At 42.1% G+C, this 19,424-nt stretch overlaps 1 protein-coding gene and 1 non-coding gene across 6 annotated transcripts in view; both read left to right on the top strand.

The window, feature by feature from the left end:
* The first annotated feature begins 981 nt into the window (after nt 1-981).
* TRNAR-UCG (transfer RNA arginine (anticodon UCG)) lies at nt 982-1,054 on the top strand. Its single transcript has one exon. It is a non-coding gene; the product is annotated as a tRNA-Arg (tRNA).
* Nucleotides 1,055-4,844: 3,790 nt separating this feature from the next.
* The window catches only part of mib2 (E3 ubiquitin-protein ligase mind bomb 2), a 672,548-nt gene continuing 657,968 nt past the window's right edge, over nt 4,845-19,424 (top strand). For 3 of the 5 annotated variants that reach the window (XM_076188489.1, XM_076188487.1, XM_076188492.1), the window contains exon 1: nt 4,845-4,954. The gene's annotated coding sequence lies outside the window, so the exon portion shown is untranslated. The remainder of the gene's footprint in view (nt 4,955-19,424) is intronic. The other 2 variants (XM_076188494.1, XM_076188493.1) reach the window with 2 other exon arrangements.

The raw sequence follows: 19,424 nt of genomic DNA, 5'->3' as shown, positions 1-19,424 counted from the left end.
TGCACACACTACTTTCTCATCTAACTTTTCAGATCTCTTCTATAGCTGTCTTTCTTGATTTTCTTTCCGTGTCCTCTTGTATTTCTATCATCCCATTTTATTAGATCCTCTCTATCAATAATTTCTATGCCTTTCATGATTCTGTAAATAGCTATCAAATCTCCTCTCTCTCTTCTTTGCTCTAGTGTCTGTAGCTCAAGTTTTGCTAGTCTTTCTTCATATGATAGTTTTGAGAGTGTTGGTGCCAATTTTGTAATTGCTCTTTGTATTCTTTCAATTTTTTTTTATACATTTTTTTGTACTTGGTGACCACATCGTTGCTGCAAATTCCAATCTTGGTCTTATCAGAGTGATTAGTATTTTCTTCACCATTTCTTCATCCAGGTATGTAAATGCCACTTCTTATTAAATTATAAGTTTAACAAAAAAATCTTATTTATTTGTTTCTCAGGTGACATATTATTCATAACAATGACTCCCAGGTCCTTCTCATTTTCTACTTTTTTATTCTTTCTTCTCCCAATTTATATGATCCTGTTATTCTGTTTTTGCTTTTTCCAAATTCCATATACTACACTTTTTAGTATTGAACTGAGAACTCCATCTCCACTTCCTACTTTATTTCCAGATTTTATTTAGATCACTCTGTAGTGATTCACAATCTTCTTCCGTGCTCACTTTTTTTTAATAGTTTTGCATCATCTGCAAAGAAGTTCATATAATTTTCAATTTCTTCATCCATATCATTAATATATATAGCAAACATTATTGGGGCCTGTGTGTGTGTGTGTATGTATGTATGTATGTGTGTGTGGCGGCGAGAATCTGGTTGGATTTCGGTTCGAATCCCACCATAGAGCAACGCGTGACTGCAACAAGGCACAATCTAAAATCCCAGAGTTTCATCCAAGGCATTCATGGCTATATAGTTACTTCGTAGAGCGATTTATAAGTCACAAATTGCACCCACATTGTTCATAGGACCGTGTGGCCTAATGGATAAGGCGTCGGACTTCGGATCCGAAGATTGCAGGTTCGAGTCCTGTCACGGTCGTGGGTGAATATTTTCATGAGGGTTCAAGGAAGATCAAAGAAATTATTCTTTAGTGCTGGACATCTTCACGCTCTGAGGGATCTTGTAAAGCCGAATAGAATAATCTGGCGCTAGAAGAAAAAAATAATTCACCATCCGTCTCGTATGGGTTTAGTGGTAGTGTTGTGTATTTCACTGCAACCAGAGATTAGAGGTTATATAAAGCTGGGGGACAGCTCCTTATGGGGAAGGAGAACGCTTCCTTCGGCGGAAGCAGCAGTGACCCAAATAAACGTGTACAAGATGACGCAAGGTGTGATCATGCCAAAACATGGGTTTGGGCTGTGCGAGATTTCCAATTAATCTTGTTTGCGTCAGGTTTCAATTTCGTTCGTTTTGCATATGAGATGAACAAAGGTATATATTTCCCGCCGAGGCAGTTTTATGTAATATTACTTTTTTTTTATATAGATTTAATTAAATTAATTAGGCATGTATGTCCCCAACTTTATATGTGTATCGTACAAACATGTTACAAGAGTAGACTTCAGTTTAGATGTTCGTTCGTCGCCTTGTTTGCAATATACAGGTCCAGATCGAGACAAAGGGTGGTCTGTCTTATCTTGACACACTTGGTGAGGAGCCTACCCCAGGAGGCACTGAGGAGTAGCTGCGGCCGAAGCAGTCACCTTTGATCTTTTGTCCGTTTTGGGGACTGCTGGGGCAGGTAACGGTCACACTGCTGGGAACCGGAGAGGTATTATGCATGAATAACATATTCGTCGCACGTTCACTGGCCACGGCGCGACCAAATGTCGTCAACAGACAGGTTTCCTCACAAAGTGGCCAAAATGTGTGACGTCGCTTAAAAGTGCAGTTCTGTGAGCCAATCAGATCATCAGACTGTAGAAGGGGGGCGGGGCTATCGGAGCGCGGGGACCAATGAGGGGACTCGGCGTCCACGTGACGTCAGTCACTTAGACGAGTTTTGCGCTGAGCTTTCCTCTTTAGGCACAGTGCCACAGGTCTGAAGTCCCACCGGGCACTGGCACTGGGACATTGTCAATCAAAGCTTCTGGGCCAGAAGAACTTAAATGTGATAATCATCCCCCTTGGGTTGATCCCTTTCCGCGCCCGGTGGCACTTTGACCCGTTTGATTTCATTCAAATTCTCTCGGTAGTGATGGAATTAATGAGACTAGTATTCCTTCCGTATCCCTCTGTATTCGAAGACCATTAACATAGTAAACAATGAAAAGAACAACAGGGAAAAAATAATAGACGCACATATAGTAATGAAAGGCCCGCTGGCTGAGCGGGTTAGGGAGTCGTTACTTGCGGCGAAGGTCGAGGGGATGGCGGTTCGAACCCTGCCACCGGCGAAGTTGAACCAAGGGCATGCTTCATCAAATTCCACGCTACGAAGTCCTCTGTGAGGGACACCGTCCTAACCTTCCGATAGGGGGGAGTTTGTGACGTTCAACCATATCATCATCACCTCTAAACAGCTGTTTTAGGAATGAATTAACACAACCACCAAAGAGGTAGACCTTGTAATATATATATATATATATATGTGTGTGTGTGTGTATATATATATATATATATATATATATATATATATATGTGTGTGTGTGTGTGTGTGTGTGTGTGTGTGTGTGCTTAACAACGAGCAGACAAGTCCTATTTGTTTTGTGTTTGAACAGCTAGGGCAAGGGGAAATGACCAGTGCCTCCCGGTGGGAATAGGGCAACAATTTGTTAGAAATTAAGTGGATGGATGGTAGGTAGGTAGCAAGAGTGACTTTGTTGCCCGTGGAGTGTTGCTTGTTCTTGACCCCTTCCGTACCCGATGACGCTTTAACTTTTATTTAGACAACTTCATTCAGTAGTATTGTATATCTAGGGTAGAATGTGATTTAGGAACTTTCTGGTAGACTAGGTGCATTGTGTGTCTGCAGGAGTAGCCACTAGGAAAGATGAACTAATGAAGAGCTTAGTTCAGAGAATTATTAGTTTTGTAATTTCTTCTCTGTATTAAGCACGGGCGATGTTATTACACGGAAGATCTTAGTTTTGTTTATCTTTCCTGGTGGTTACTTCTGCATTTGTGAATACACATCTACTGCTTTTTCTTTGCACACCACACACACCTTACACACACACACACACACCTTACACACACACACACACCTTACACACACACACACGCACACACACCTTACACACACACACACGCACACACACATACATACACACACATGCATACACACGCATACATGCACAAAAGATTACAAAGGCGGAGCATGCCGACAGGAGACCTTTTGGTCCATATCTAGGTCGGATGCTAACAAATCATAATAATGATAAATAAAGAAATGAATAAATAAAAACTATAATAATGTAAATAATAAATAAAATACATAAATAAATGCATATGTATAGTTAAATAATAATTGACATATATCTAATAATAAATGAGAATCAAACAATAATAAACAGACAAGTGATAACAAAACAAATAAATAATATGAAATAATTTATAGTCATTACAGCATCTTGCTTAGGTGCTTATCTAAATGATTCTTAAAGCTTCGAACTGAACTACATTGCACTGCCTCTGTAGGAAGTTTATTCCATTCATTATCTACACGGTTGGCGAAGTTGTTTCTACCCACTTCCGTATTAAATCTATTTCCAGACAGTTTGAGACCATTGTTTCTTGTCTGATTCTCATTCAGTGTGAAAATGTTGTCACTTTTGATGTTGTCAATTCCCTTTGTAATCTTAGACCTGTATCAAGTCTCCTCTGAGTCTACGCTTTTTAGGAAAAACAGATTCATGAGTTTTAGTCGATTTTCGTATGATTTATGCACACACACACACACACACACACACACACACACACACACACACACACACATGTACATTCATACACACGCATGCATCTTCACACGCGCGCGCGCATATACACACAGGCAAACACACAAAATAGTTTATATATATTTTTCAGAATAATTTGAGCTTCGCACTTATTCTATGATTATTATTGTTGTTGTTGTTGTTAAGCAACATTGAACATTCTATCTTAATTGCATAAGAACCCTCTAGTGATGTGATGTCATGTGAACACGTTGTTTTGTTCATTTGGGGGTTGGGAAGCCCTTAGACTAAATAGGGCCAGTCCAGTTGAATTAAATCAGCCGGTACTGACCGAAACAAAATGGCACAGTGCGCTCGTTGTGGATTATTTGCTCTTTTATGTTTTATTTATTTATTTATATTTATTATTAAAAATGCTTAAACGTAACGGTTATTTCAATGTGTGTGATGGCTGAAAATATTATGCTTCATTATCCTGCTATTGATTAAAACCGTAAAAGTATAGTGAAAATGAATTGCACGTGTAGCCTCTCCCTATGTCTTTGTTTTTGACTTAACTGAGAGTGGCTGTGTCGTTCAATGTATGACAGAGATGGCCTGAAATGCGATAGTCCCTAGCCCGCCGAGAAGATTGCATTTTGTACCCCAATCCCATCTTGAACGAGATACTTTAGTGAATCGTCGGCAGTCACAGTTTCTCACGAATTATTATCATTATCAGGTTGTATCAAATCAGTATTCTAATATTAACAGACCACTATGTGTGTTTTGAATACATAAAATCCCGTTATTTAGTCTAGATAGTGTTCCAGTGTGTGGCTGAAGCTGGGCTACGAAGTAAAATTTCTTTCACCAGCGAAAGACTGCTCCTCTCCTCGTCATGGGGTAGTGCACCACTCCGACAATAGATGGCAGCGTTCAGTTTGTAAACATACTTTGGTGGGGGAGGACGTGCGTGTTGAGCTCTCGTAGTCGGTGGATTAATTCCGTGATTTATCAAGGTTTACGGGTTTTTAGAAGCTGCATGTGTTGATTTAAGGTAAGCTTAGTTGTGGTGTGTATGGTGTACGAAAAGACGTGTGGATTAAAGCTACTGCAAGGGCAGTTTAGCTTGTATTTTTAAGCTGCTATACCGTCGTTCGTTCAGGATATGGGTGGCGGGTGTGTTGGGTGGGATACGCAACTGTTTGGTTGCTGAAAAAGGAGGTCTTTTACCCATCACAACACCCGGTCTGATGGTGATGTGCACCATGGGGTAAAGCACACACTGGGTGGTTATGACAAGTGTTGGGGAAGGCTTGTCATCGGGGAATTGCCAACCATATGCAAGCGGAGCTCGTCTTATCACATGTGAGACCAGTGCCTCAGAGATCAGATTGCTTTCATTGGTGGGAATGAATTGGACTTGACATATTTTTATAGGATGATTCATGCTCTTCGTGTTTATGTTGTGTTAACAAGATGATGCACGGATTATATATAGTTTCAGAGGTTGTTGATTTTGAAAGATTTGTGTTATTGATTTTACTGTGAATGGTGTAATTTTTTATGTGCACTTGTCATTGAAATACTCACGGTAGGGTAGGACAATGTTGTGCTTTTGAGACTTTTGACATTGCATTGTCACATAGAACACGGTGATGTTATCCAGAAAACCGGGTTGTTTTTCGAATAAGAAGGAAAGTATTCAGTATTTTGTTGATTACTTTGTAAGCTCGTTTCGTCTTCGTAAACAAAGGTGACAGGCAAATTTTCTTTCATTTTTTTTTTAATAAACATTTAATCTGATGTCAAAATAAACCCGAATTGTCGAGAATTTGTAAATCTACGTGAAGTAGAAACTCGGGAAATTTTGTGAATAATTTGTTTAATAGATTTCGGTCTTGTCACTTGAAACATCCAACCATCATTATTTATATATATATATTTCAGATATTCGTTTTAGTTTTCGAGTTGCTAATGTGAATGGTGTATATACGACATGCTCTCTCCCTAGTCAGGGATGTTAAACCTGTTACCAAGGGAGGATCCTTTATTTGAATAAAATCGCCTAGCGGCAGTCAGATCAATCAGTCCGTTGCCACGATTCTCACACAAAATCCTTGCCCCTCCAGGAAACCGGCAACTGTTACTGATTGAACCCTAAGTCACCAAGTGAAGGCATTTTGTGAAAGTGTCTGGAAAGGGCAGGGCAATGTAATGTAGTGTTGTCTTTTGTGTAGTGTTGTATTTAGGGGATTTGGTGTCTGGTGACACTTCAGTGTTGGGGTCGTGAGCCAGAACATATGGCTCTATTCCAGTATCACGCGCACACAATTTCACCCTTTTTTAATTTCAAATATCTTTTTTTTTTATGGGATGATTACGTTAGGTTAGGAGCTATTGGGCAACGTAAGCTTCATGTTAAATATTGTTAGCGTATTCTGGAAATTTAGCGAATATAGTCATATTAATCCCTTTCTTGTGTGTCTTGGGGTTGGTTTCCTAGGGGGGCGGGGTGAGGGGAAGTCTGGTTAGTTATAGAAACGAGTGGAAGAGTGTTTTATGATCTGCATGTCTTTTTTGCATAGCGTTGTGGGGGTAATGAGGGTAGGTTGTTATTGTTTTGTGTAGAATGGTGATGGAATTTTTTATGATGTGTCTGGTGGTGAGAGGGGGTGGGTGGGGAAGGGGATAGTCTTTCGAAAGATCTTTCACAAACTTGTGTTGTAGCATCGTTCTCGTGCTGTTCTGTTGGGGAGGATTTCGGTGTAGTTTCATAAAGCTTTATCTCGTACAGATTATAAGGCTGTTTGTTTTCTTAAATGTTGGATACCGCGCTGTGGGAACATAGTGTGTGGGTCTTGTGAATTTTTTATACAGTGATGTTTCTGTCAAAATCCCCTGTCTGCAAGTGTTCAATGTAATTCAGTTTCATTTCTTGGCTCCAGTGGAAAGTCTTGGGTGAGGGCCGAAGGTCGTGTGGTTGTATCACACGGGAGGACAAGTATTGGCTTTTGTTTAGTGGGAAAAAAAATTGCCATTTTATTTGACCCCTGTGTCTTTCTTTGATTCGTGGTGGTTGTTAGTAAGCAGTCTTACCTGTAGCTGATCTCCGGCGCGAAGGAAGTACCTGCCGTCAACGGATTGATCGAGATGTGGTTTGACCCTTTAGCGGAGTGGGTTTCCTTCAACTGAATGAAGTTGCTTGGAGTGAGTCAAAATGTTTGTGTGTGTGTGTATGAGAACGGACCCTACTTTTTTCTTTTTCTTGCCAGGACATACGACTTATTCTCATGTATTGCATAGTGAAATGTTCTAAAAGTTCAATTACAGTTAACTCCTAATGTTGTATCGAGAAGGTAAAAGCTATTTTGTTATGGTTCTCTTTTGTCTTTTGGGATTCTTTAGCCGTGAATTGTCCTGTTTGTCACTATCGTTCCAAATACTTGGGGAATCCTGGTTTGGCTTAATGTGGAAAACTGGTTAAAACTGGTTCTCTGAGTGATAAGAATTATGGCCTTGGCAGGGCAAAAACAAGAAACTATTGGCCGAGTTCTCCTCAGCTGGCAGAAAATGCGGAATATTTCAGAACAACCACGTAGTATCTGTTACCTAAAAACTGCACGGCGGAATCTTTCCAAGAGGTAGTATTATCACCAGTGCTATTTAACCCACACCCAGACCCGGAGTTCAACACCAGAACCCTCACGTACGCAGATAAACTACCAGTAACATCCCATCATCGAAATTGCAAAGTAGATAAAGACACACAAACATACCTCAGTGAACTAGGAACTATGGCTGATGTTGCTCGACCCTGACTTCCATGAATGGTCACATTAAGTGGTCAGCCTCTTCTACTTGCCAAAAACCAGTAAATACTTGACTGGCCTTGCATGTGATACACGCGTGACCTTCACCTCGCATATAAAAGACCTAGAGTGAAGGCAAACAAGAAATTGAGCGTACTTAGTGCAGTTGGTGGTATAGGAATGACAGCGCACTTGTAAGCACACTTAACGATGGATGCATAGCATGGTATCCAACAGTTGAGACTAAGACTTCTGCGATCGACATCAAACAAAGCCTTAAGAATGATAATCGGCTGCACCAAGTATGATTGCTGCGGAAGAGTCTGCCAGCTAAGAAGTGTGTTAGCCTTTTCTTGTGGATGTTAATCAATGACTTTTTATAGGATATGTCCAGGGATTGTATCGAATGCCTTATAAATGTCATTTGACTTAATCTTAGACGAGAAGGGGATAGAAATAGTGTAAACTAGCCACTTCATGAAGGATTTGCTTTGCCCTTAGAAAGTTGGGGTTCTCCCTCTGCTGGATAAAATCGTCTGGCGACCGTCATCAAACTTTTCAAAGTCAGGTCACTGTCGCGTAAGGTGCCTTCGGTGTGGCCCATAGTGGTTCTTTTCGGTTGTGAATAGGTTTTATGTATGCGTGCATCTAGTGCATGTACATGTGCACTGGTGTATTTGTGCGTGTATACAGTACATGTAAGCTAGATGTGCAGATAAATTTCTACTTGCCAGCTTTTCTTACACACACACACGTGTCAATCTTTCTTGATTCAGCTTTTCTCCGTATAGGTTATTGACTGCATTTTTATCCTTTCACTGTTTTAGGTACTTAGTGACCTCCTACGGACCAGAGTCACTCAATATTCCTTTACAACCGGGGACTAATCTGCTCTAGGAAAAGAATGATGGTCACTTTTAACCTTTGCGACCCTTCATAAATATTTCCTGTAGGAAAACCTCTAGAACTCCACCTCTTCATTGCGATATTGTCACCAAGGCTAGAAGGGGCGGTTATTGCTGACAACATATTCCCTCCTTTATTCAGCTATTTGGAGTTTCGTTATGCCATCCAGCCTCACGCCGTGTGTATGTGTGCCCTTTCGTCAGTTTTGCTATTCCATGTCCTCTTATCATTAGCTCCCTCTCCTCGTGGTCGTTAACATCGTTGCTGGCGAGAAGGGGAGGGAGGAGCTACAGGGATGAGTGTACGGATACCCTCTCCACCTTCCCCCACGCGTCCACCGAGGCCCCCTCCACAAGTTTTGGTCTTCGTCCTCTCTCTCTCTCTCCCCTCTACAGTCATTCCTTTCCTGCTCCTCTCACTACGCTCTCCACCCTTTCGTCATTGCTGTCACTGCTGTCGTTTGCACCCTTCCGTCAGCCCAGCCACTGCGTGACTCTGCACCGTCCCGTCGGCTGTATGTGCTGTCTGTACCCCTTCTGTCAGTCCTCGCACGCTTTCTTCACTTTCTCTCTCTCTCTCTCTCTCTCTCTCTCTCTCTCTCTCTCTCTCTCTCTCCCTCCCTCTCTCCCCCCCACGTCCACCGTCAGCCCCCTGACACCTGTCCACCTTTTCGTCAGCCCTCGTTGCTTTCTACATCTTACCGTCAGCCAGCCCTTTCACTGTGAGGCATCGGCTAAAGGGGTTATCACATTAGGCTATTTTTGCTCCCACATCCTACCTCCAACCTCCGTCTGAATAACTAGAATATGACTTACAGGAATCTAGACTTCTCTGAGAACATTTCAACAGTATGTCTAACATTCGTATGGTTCATCATTCACTACTGCTATATATGACAGTAAGATAATTTAATATTTGGAGATTTGAAAAGTAAAATATCGTAACCGAAGTCGTTTCTACTCAAACGTAAAAGCAGGTAGCATGCTAGCGAGAAATGCCTGGTGTGCCGCCACCTTAAGTCCACTTCCCACCTCTGTGATGACTTTCTTGGAGGAAGAGGGTGGAATGATTCTTTTCGTTTCGTAGGTCACGTCAAGAGGGTCTTTGATCAAGCCATTAAATTAGGTTTGGCAGTATAACTGAGAATGTTTATGAGAAAGTGAGTTATGAGAATGGTTATGAGAAAGTGAGTTGAGACGGGCGTGTTAATTAAATAGAGATAGAAAGGTAAATTGAATGAGGAAGGAGAGGTAAGGAGTTGTCAGGCACAGAAATAAAGAACAGGTTGGTCAGTGGGACAAAGCTGAAGGGTTTTTTGGTAGGTTGACGTGAGCGAACTCAGTCAAGCAGACCCCCCTCCCCCCACGAATACCACAACCAAATAAAACCGCCTGGCGGGAGACGTTAGAGAAGTCAAGTTACTGATAGTCGTGTAATTAAGTGTGTACATATCAGACAAAAATACGGGTTGTATTGGACAGCGTGCTCGTGTTAAATGATATAGGAGAGACCCCGGTTGTGAAAAAGGATGGGCGGACTTTTTACTGCTTCCGAAAGATACAAATGAAATCTCTCGTGACGTCAGGTCGTCGTGTTCTTCTTGGGCGGTCTTGTTGGGTCCCAAGGTAACGCGGCTGAGGGTGTGAATTCAGGGGTGGAGGTGAGATTTCAAGCTGGGATTTCTTAAATGAATATATTGCTCAGATTGCAGGACATATATTCAACGCTAAATAAAATCGTCTTGTATTTGTTTGCTCTCCAAAAGCACGCATCACGGGCTCCTGGGTCACTTCGAGAACTTTGATCCAAAAGACGCTTGATAGGCTAAGGACACGACCAGCTGCTTGAGAGAGATTGGAAGCTGGTGCAAATTCGAAAGAAAATGCGATCGCTCATCTCGCCCCAGGGATTTTCATCATTTCTGACTCCACTTATTCGGCAATATATATATATATATATATATATATATATATATATATATATATATATATATATGCAAAGTAGACCACTTGGTATATATATATATATATATATATATATATATATATATATATATATATGTGTGTGTGTGTGTGTGTTTCAAGGATAGAAGCGCTGTTTATAGTCCACGTAATGCAAGGTCCACTTTAGTTGGTTTGGCTGTGAACTGGAATTGAATGTCCCCATAATTGTTGATGATACTAAGGTGTGTGGAATAGGAAATGATCACTCAAGTTAGCTTGAGCAATGGCCTCTTAAATGGCTAACACATTTTAATACAGTGTAATGTTATGCATAAGAGCAAAGATAATATTAAATACGACTACACATTATTTGGGGGAAAACTTTAACCAGTTTAATTTTAAGTAACGACCTTAATACACCCAAGGATTGTATTTATGCCTCAGAAAACAAGGTGGTTACTGGGATTGGTAGCGTGACCGTTGTCGACGAAATGCAGCTCTCATGAACCGATTGCAGTCGTCATGCCACAACTGGAATGTGCTGTTTCCATGTGGTTCCAACAAAACTGACCAGGCGTAAGAGACAAACCATACGAAAACAGCTTAAAACATTTTACCTCTCTCTCTCTCTCTCTCTCTCTCTCTCTCTCTCTCTCACTCCCCCTTTCTCTTTCTCTTTCTCTTTGAAAAAAAGTAAACTCCGGGGTGTTGGCTTAATACATGCCTTCAAGTTTTTAACGGGAATTGATAACATCAAAATTGAACTTATTTCCACACCAGATATTAACCGGACGAATGTAATGGCCTCAAGCTGCCATGGCATAGATCTAACATGAAAAGAAAGAAAAAAAAACTCCAACTACGTTTTCAGTGAACAGAATAAGCTTCCATCCAAGTCAATTGAATGTAATCCATTTTCGTTATGGACCGAAAGGTCTTCTGTCTGCATGCGATGTCATTTTAACTCTGTGATAGACTACTCTGTGGATGCCTGGCGCACCCTTTCCTTTTGTTTGTCACGTAATATTGGCGAGACGCGTGGACCCCCACCCCCCTCCCTGAGGGACGCTCCGTGTGTGCTTGAAGATGCCACTGAATAGGGTGAATGGATGCGATTTGGCAGCAGGGTGAGGGTGCGATGAACACACACCACGTGAGGGGAGGGGGCGGTAAAGGTCTCTCTCTCTCTCTCTCTCTCTCTCTCTCTCTCTCTCTCTCTGGGATTGTGTGTGTGTTTTATAGAAAGTAAGTAGTAATACAATATTTTAGTGTTGTAGTAACGAGTCGCTCTGATAGTCGTAACTACATTGAAGGTGGTGCTGGACCTAAGCCCGAGTGCAGGAGTTTGCCAATGTCGAAATAGGTTCCGAAACGCTGGCTCGAGTGATAAGATACAATGCCATGTGTTTACTTATCAAAAGGTTCGCAATGAAACAGAGGTGTTATGGAAATTTCCCTGTTCTCCTGTTCTCCTGTTCTATTTAAATCTGTTCTTTACGACTTCACCTCTTCGGTGTGATATAAGGATACACTCAATGTTTATTACTTACAGAATACCAATACTCATTTGTGTGTTTGTTTGTTTACTTGCTATTCTGCACCCAGGTCGTCAAGGACCGAGTGGGGGTGGAGGAGAAGGTCTCCTTTGGCATGCTTTACCTTAAATCAACTTAAAACCGAATCGGGTGTGTGAAGAAGCTCATATTTTGCACTCAAAGCAAATTGTGGCGTTGAATGCAAGGATACAATCACGCAAGTAATATAGGTTCCTGTTTTTCTCTTCTTAGCCCTTAGTTGGTATGAAGGGCTTACCTTGGCTGGATAAAACAGTCTGGCAACAATTAGAATGAAGATAAAATTCGTATGACCCAGCCAAAGGGTCCAAGAGTTATGAGAGTTGATTTCAGCTCCTTAACAAGGGCAGGGATCGTCTGGCGTTGCCCTACGTAGAATTCAAGTATTTTGTCAGTATTACACCGAAAAGGTGGGTTTAGAGAAGCTGTGCAGGAGAGATTTATTTATATATATATATATATATATATATATTAGTGGAGACTAGTCACCTATCCTGAATAGAAATCACCGGTGTATGTCAACTTTGCAAAGGAATTAGGTCAGAAAGTTACACCCCCTCCCCCATTCCGTCTCACCCATGATTGAATAAATTCGCTTGTCGGGGACTAGAAATACTGTACAAATGTCAAACCACGGCGAAAGGGCTACAATACGGTACAGTGCAATGAGAGGGGGTGGGGGTGTTGATGGTATGCTTCCCGTATTTGGTGCGGTGGTATGCGGGTTGTGGACGCCGTGGTATGGCGAGCATGTCAACGAGGTGGGCGGCGGAGGTGGGGCTGGCGGGAGTTCGGCGGAGTGACCTACACTTCTTCCTTCCCGTCCTTGCCGGGAGGCAGTTATAGTTCTTGGGGGTTTAATGACCACAGGATGGCAGCCCTGTCCCCAAGGTTGAATAGAATTGTCTGGCAATACATCAATCAATCAATCAAATCAGCCACCCTGAGTCCACTGCTGAACAAAGGTCTCCTTCAGAGTATTCCATGATTCACACGACCACACCAACCTCTGCCACGTCAATCCTGCAAACTTCTCAATCTCATCTCTCCATCTCCTGTCTGGTCTCCCTCTTCCACGCTTCCTATCTCGCGGTGTTCACTCAGTAACACACTTGCTCCATCGCTCATCAGTCGTTCGCACTAACTTACCTGCCCAATTCCACTTCCTCTCTTTTAATGCCTCCACAATACCTTTCACTCTAGTCTGCTCTCTCACCCAACTTGCTCTCTTTCGGTCTCTCAGTGTTATTCCCATCATTGATCTCTCCATTCTCCTCAGTGCAGTCAGTAGCTTTGTTTCCATCGCCTTCGTTAGTTTCCAAGTCTCACACCCGTAGATAATTGCTGGCAGAATGCATTGATTGTAAACTTAACGTTTCAGACATCTCAGGATTTTATTATACTTACCAAACACTTTCCAACCAATTGTAATGCGTCTTTTTATTTCATTATCATTACCTTTTGTCAGTTTTACCGCCTGACCTAAATAATAATACTCTTCAACTTCTTCAAGACTCTCACCATCGATTATGATTTCTTTACTTTGAACTTTCGTGTTGAACATTGCTTTGGTTTTGGTCTTATTCATTTTTAAACCTACTTTGAGACTTTATTTCTTCAGATCACTCAGCATATCGTGCATGTCTTCTGCTCTTTCTGAAATAAGAATTATGTCATCCGCAAATCTTAGATGGTTCAAATATTAACCATTAATCTTCAAACCTTTCTCTTTCCAACTCAACCTCCTGAAAATATCTTCCAAACAAGCTGTAAATAATTTGGGTGAAATGGTATCGCCTTGCCGTACTCCTTTCTCGATCTTGATCTTTTCTGAATCTTTATGTAGTCGAATTATAGCGGTACCTTTCGCATAAATCTTCTCTAAAACCTTTACGATCTGTTCGTTTGTACAAAAGCTAAACAGAGGTATATTGTATTCTGTCGTTTTCTCGATTAGTTGACTCATCTCCTGCAAATGGTCTAGAGTCGAGTATCCGCTCCTAAAACCTGCTTGTTTTCTTGGTTTCCATCTAAAACTTGACTCAGTTTATTTGTAAGGATCTTGGAGAATACTTTATAGGCATTTGATAGCAAGCTAATCGGTCGATAGTTACTAAGGTCCTTCTGGTCTCCTTTTTTATGAAGCAAAATTACTATAGCATTGCACCACGATTCAGGAACGCTTTCTTGACGTAAGCACTGGGTGTACAACTGAGCTAACTTAATATGAACTTCTTTCCCTGTGTCTTTCAACAGATCTATCGATATACCATCTTCCCCAGGTGCTTTTCCTAGTTTCATATTTTTAGAGCAAATTCTACTTCTTCCTTTGTAATCTCTGGTACACTACTAACGTCTACAGATGAATTTACTGACTCAACTACGGTCTTCGACGAGTAAAGCTCTTGGTAAAATTCTTCTACTCTTTTTACCATTCTGTCTCTGCAGTTAATGATTTCTCCATTTCTATCTTTCAAAAATATCATTTGCTGTCTTCCTAAAGCATGTGTGCGCTCAGCCCCTTTAATGCTTTTACTTTTCTGAATAGTTCCCTCTATTTCATCCATTGTGGCGATGGGGGCGCTGCTGTTCGGAAAGTGCATTGTTGCACACGTATATGCAACAGGGAAGGTTGATGTCTGTCATGGGCTTCAGCGTTTGTTTTGTTGTAGATTGATTGTATTGGGACTGATAAGTTTTAATGTTTCTTTCCTCGATGGATTTCCCATGTTAGAATGAAAAGTGTTTGGAAACACCATTTTGTGTGTGTGTGTGTGTGTGCATGTTGCCAGACAAGGCCATGATTTATTTATTTATATTTTATTTTATTCATTTATCATTATTATGATTTGATTTTATTTATTTTATTTTTATTTTATTTATTTATTTATTATTATTTTTTTTTACCGTGATAGAGGGTCTCCTCGTCCCATATCCTTGGACATGTTTCTGCCTTTCAACTTTAGTTCAGCACGTCTTGTGTCAAACAACCATTCCCACTATCTCGTCCCCCCCCACACGCACACACACACACACACACACACACACACACACACACACACACATTACATAAATCTATGTATATACCAAGGGCTTTTTCCCCCTCATAAGGTAGGTAGCTAAGTCAGAGGCACGTACTTATTTCCACCCATTTCACTCCCCTCCACACCTTTTCCACACCTCCCGTCTATGCTTCTCATTTGTTCATTTATTTATTCATTTATGCATTCTTTAATGTCTTTGGTATGATTCCTGTCCATAACCACTGTATACATAAAACCCATTGAGAATATTTATCTTTGAGCATCGAATTGCTCAAGATGATTGTGCAATAGTTATAACCCAGTGAGACCCAGGGGTTGTAAGCAGAAAGTGTTTGTGTGTGTGTGTACTATGTATGCACATACACACATACACGATACCCCCTACCCATGTCAGATGAGATTTAAGCTTTAATGAGATATGCTTGCGACATGTGACGTCTCTTTCGTGTCGAGCCATAAATTAAGGTTGGCGGCAACACGTTGCCAGGCAGCGCCAGCGCGACCCCTGTCTGCCTGTCTGCCTGCTTGCCTGCCTGACACGGCAACAAGACTCCCTTGAATCCACTCCTTCATCTCTCTTGGTGACTCTCTCTTGTCTTAATAGACGAAAACGTTCAGTATTCCGTTCTTTGATTTGTAGTTTCTGCAAATATCCTTACTCGCGCGTTATTGTGATTATTGTTGCATATATATATATATATATATATATATGTATATATATAGCTATATATATATATATATATATATATATATATGTATATATATAGCTATATATATATATATAGCTATATATATATAGCTATATATATATAGCTATATATATATATAATTGTGTGAGAAAGGTATGGGGTGTGCGAAGACTTGTCTTTGCTCATCCCCCGAAAGACTGGATCCTTGTTAGAAACCTTTAAGATACAAATAAGAAGATTATCAACTGCCAGGATGCTGTCGATTTCAGTACTACTTGTATACAAGAGAACCTGCTCCCACATTCTCTCTCTCTCTCTCTCTCTCTCTCTCACACACACACACACACACACACACACACACACACACATATATATATATATATATATATATATAGTGTGTGTGTCCTCTTTGTTTACGTTCTATATGTCACACATCAGGAGATTGATATCTCGTTAGATCCATAGGGGTGATTATAAGATGAAACCGTCCATATTTCTTGAGTTCAGGAAATTTTGCTCTAATGGATAAAATCGTTGGACCGTAGCCTCCCTTTCCCTCGCTCCCTTCCTCTTTCTTCTCCCTCCTTCTCTCTTTCTCTCTCTCTCTCTTCTCTCCCCTTATTCTCGCTCCTCTCTCTATCTCTCCCTCCTTCCCTCCCTCCCTCCCTCCACTTTCTCTCACTGTCCCTTTCCTTCTCTCTCTCTCTCTCCTCCCCCCTCTCTCTTTCCTCATGGGGTTGTATTACATTCCGTTGCACGGGTATATATTGTCAGCCTCCACCAGGCGGAGATACTCTGAAATTCGAAGAAACATTGAGAGATCAATGTTCCCGTTTAGCTTATATGCGTCGATACGATTGATGCTTGTATTAGGTAGATGAGATCCGTAATACCATCGATGATTGGACTACATTATGGACTTCAGATCTTCGTGAAGCCGGTCGTTAACCCCTTCGCTTCTGAAGGGGATTCGCAAAGAAAACGATGAAACAGCCAGGCGGCAGCCATGGGAGAATGAAGGGTGCCACCCGGCCGGTGGTGAGGGAGTGGGAGTGCTCGCTCAGGAGGAGTGATGTCCGCGTGGAGTCATGGTCGCAAATCTTGTCGAAGTATCTGCTCAGGCATCAGGTGAACGAGAGTTGTGTGGTGGTCAGCGGAGGCGATCAGATCTGTGCTGTGGCGTGGGGGAGTGGGAGAGGGGTTTTTATATATCGATACGTCGAGATTGCTGTTGATGTTACTTATAATCCACTGATATATTGACGTTGACAAATGCTCGTGTGCTTGTTAAGAAGAGGTTTGGCGAGTGTAGCAGAGCGGAGGGAGAGTGGATTTTTTTTATTCCAGAATATAATGCTCTTTACGGGTTTCACAAGTCCGCAATATATTGAACAACATAAAAGATGCAGTCAGCACTTCATATGGGGGTAGCTATGGGGAAGCAAGAGAGATCGGGGAGGATTGTCCTTTTTTTCAGACCTTTTATTTCGCACGAGACCTAAATTGTATCACTGGTCGGTGAAGACCCATTTGGTCCCATATCGGACCCCACCGCCTGAAGACAATTGCCCTGCGTCAGCCAGACCAAAGATCCATGACATTGGACACCGCGGAGAAAGGGTTGGACTAAGATGAAAGGAGATGATACTGACAACGTGACTACTACTACACCACACAGTTCCCAGAAATTGCTGTGGCGGTGACGTCGCACATGAGAGAATACGAGGCGAAGAACAGGTGATGTTTAGATGGTGTCGTAATAGTCCTTTTGTCCCATGGTCTTGGAGTACAGTACCTGTTGGTGATCGAACTCGGGTCTTTGTAGGAGTGGGGCAAGAACGAAGCTCTGCAGTGTAGTTTAGCCTTAAATGTCCACTGAAGGACCGGTCTATCCCCCTGAGGGACGATAGTCTCTGTACCTCACCACGGTGGCTTAAGCCGGCTTGGTAAGGTTTGTATGTGTATGCGAGTGTCCCTTTAATACATAGAGGATATAAAAAAAAACGTTTTTTTTTTTCGTCTAGTGGAGTTGGCTTGAGATCCGATCTCGGAAGACACTCCTGTTGGAATGACTTGTGGCGCCGACGCCGGGTCCTCTTTCACGGTGGTGCCACGAGGTCGTCCTTGGGTCTTTCGAGGGGTCTCCACCTTTCTCGGGTTTCTTTGGAAGTCGCCGCACTTGGTACCTCTGTGGTTTCCTGAGTACTTCGGTCAAGGGTGTCCTACAGGAAGTACCAATGGTTGTCGTCGTCAAGATAAACACCTGAATGTGAGGACGGAGCCATTATTACTACAGCGTTTCGCTTGTTCCACCATTACCCATGGTGTACTTGATAAAGCTGTAATAACAAGCGAAACGTCGTACCAATAAAGGCTCCTCCGTGCTCATATTTGGTGTTTCTTTTGATTAACTTGTAGGCAAGTACCAATTTCAAATGGATGGTGTCCCATTACCGTCGCCACTTGAGAGGTGCCAAAGAACCCCCCTCCCCCCCACACACACATGAGGTACTGACTTGATAAGTATCAAGCTGTCAAATATTTGAGGGACTTACTGTCCCCAATGGTAGAAGTGCTCGTGTCACGGAGATGAATCGAATAGCTTAATGGCAGGCGGCCAGAAAACAAGGAACGGTGCCACTCTGTACGAAAGGGTTCCATCATGGCACCCCTTCACTAGTGAATAAGTGGTGCCAGGGAAATGTTAGCCAGGATATAAGTAAACGTGTGCTATCCGGCTGGGAAAGAGTTAATGGAGATCCTCCATAACCTCATCGCCCGTGGAAGATGAAAAGTGTTCCCGGCACGGAAAGGGTTAATCAGGCTCGACCAACAACTTTAGAGATCTAGAGCGAGGAGAAGGAGGAGGTGGTGGGGGAAATGGAGGAGTGGTCTTCGTGTACCGTTTCAGTGATAATATGCGGGTTCTCCACTACCCCACACCCCCGAGGTCTTTCCCTACAGGTCGATGGAAGACCACGCTTTCTGCGGGCCTGGAGGAGAAGGGTGCGTGCGGCTATATGTTGTCACGGCCTTTGAGTCCAGTGATTGATTGAGCGGGCTACTGTCCAGGGTGACCAAGTTAAGCATAATTATGCAAAATCTAGCATTGAACAATCTAGAAATTATACTATATTGATAAGATAAAATATAACTGAAACCGAATGTAGTAAGAGGAACAAAATATTCAGCATTATTTTGGCCAACCTAGCATATTTTCAGCGCCTGTCTAGCATATTCCTGCAGAGAAGTCTTATCACCCTGCTGCTACTTTCTTAGTACAACCAAGCCTCTTGCTGCTAAGACACTCCACTTGGTTTTTACGTTTGCCCTAAATCACTAAGTAGAACTGCACAAGGTAGAGCCAAACTCGCAATAATATTTTATTTTCGTGATTCAAGGTGCGTTGTCGGCAAATCGATACTTTCGATATTTTGACTGGTTTCCGATACCATCCGATATCTGATATTCAAGGTCATGCAGGCGGTTCTCCAAGCGAGCTGGTCGCGTCCGGATTGGAGTGCTGGGTCCGATATGCGACAAGACTTTAAGAAATCCC

Source organism: Oratosquilla oratoria, chromosome 7, assembly GCF_046742065.1.
Source record: "Oratosquilla oratoria isolate Oo_2021 chromosome 7, ASM4674206v1, whole genome shotgun sequence".
NCBI classification, from domain to species: domain Eukaryota; kingdom Metazoa; phylum Arthropoda; class Malacostraca; order Stomatopoda; family Squillidae; genus Oratosquilla; species Oratosquilla oratoria.
This window is presented reverse-complemented; position numbering and strand designations above follow the sequence as displayed.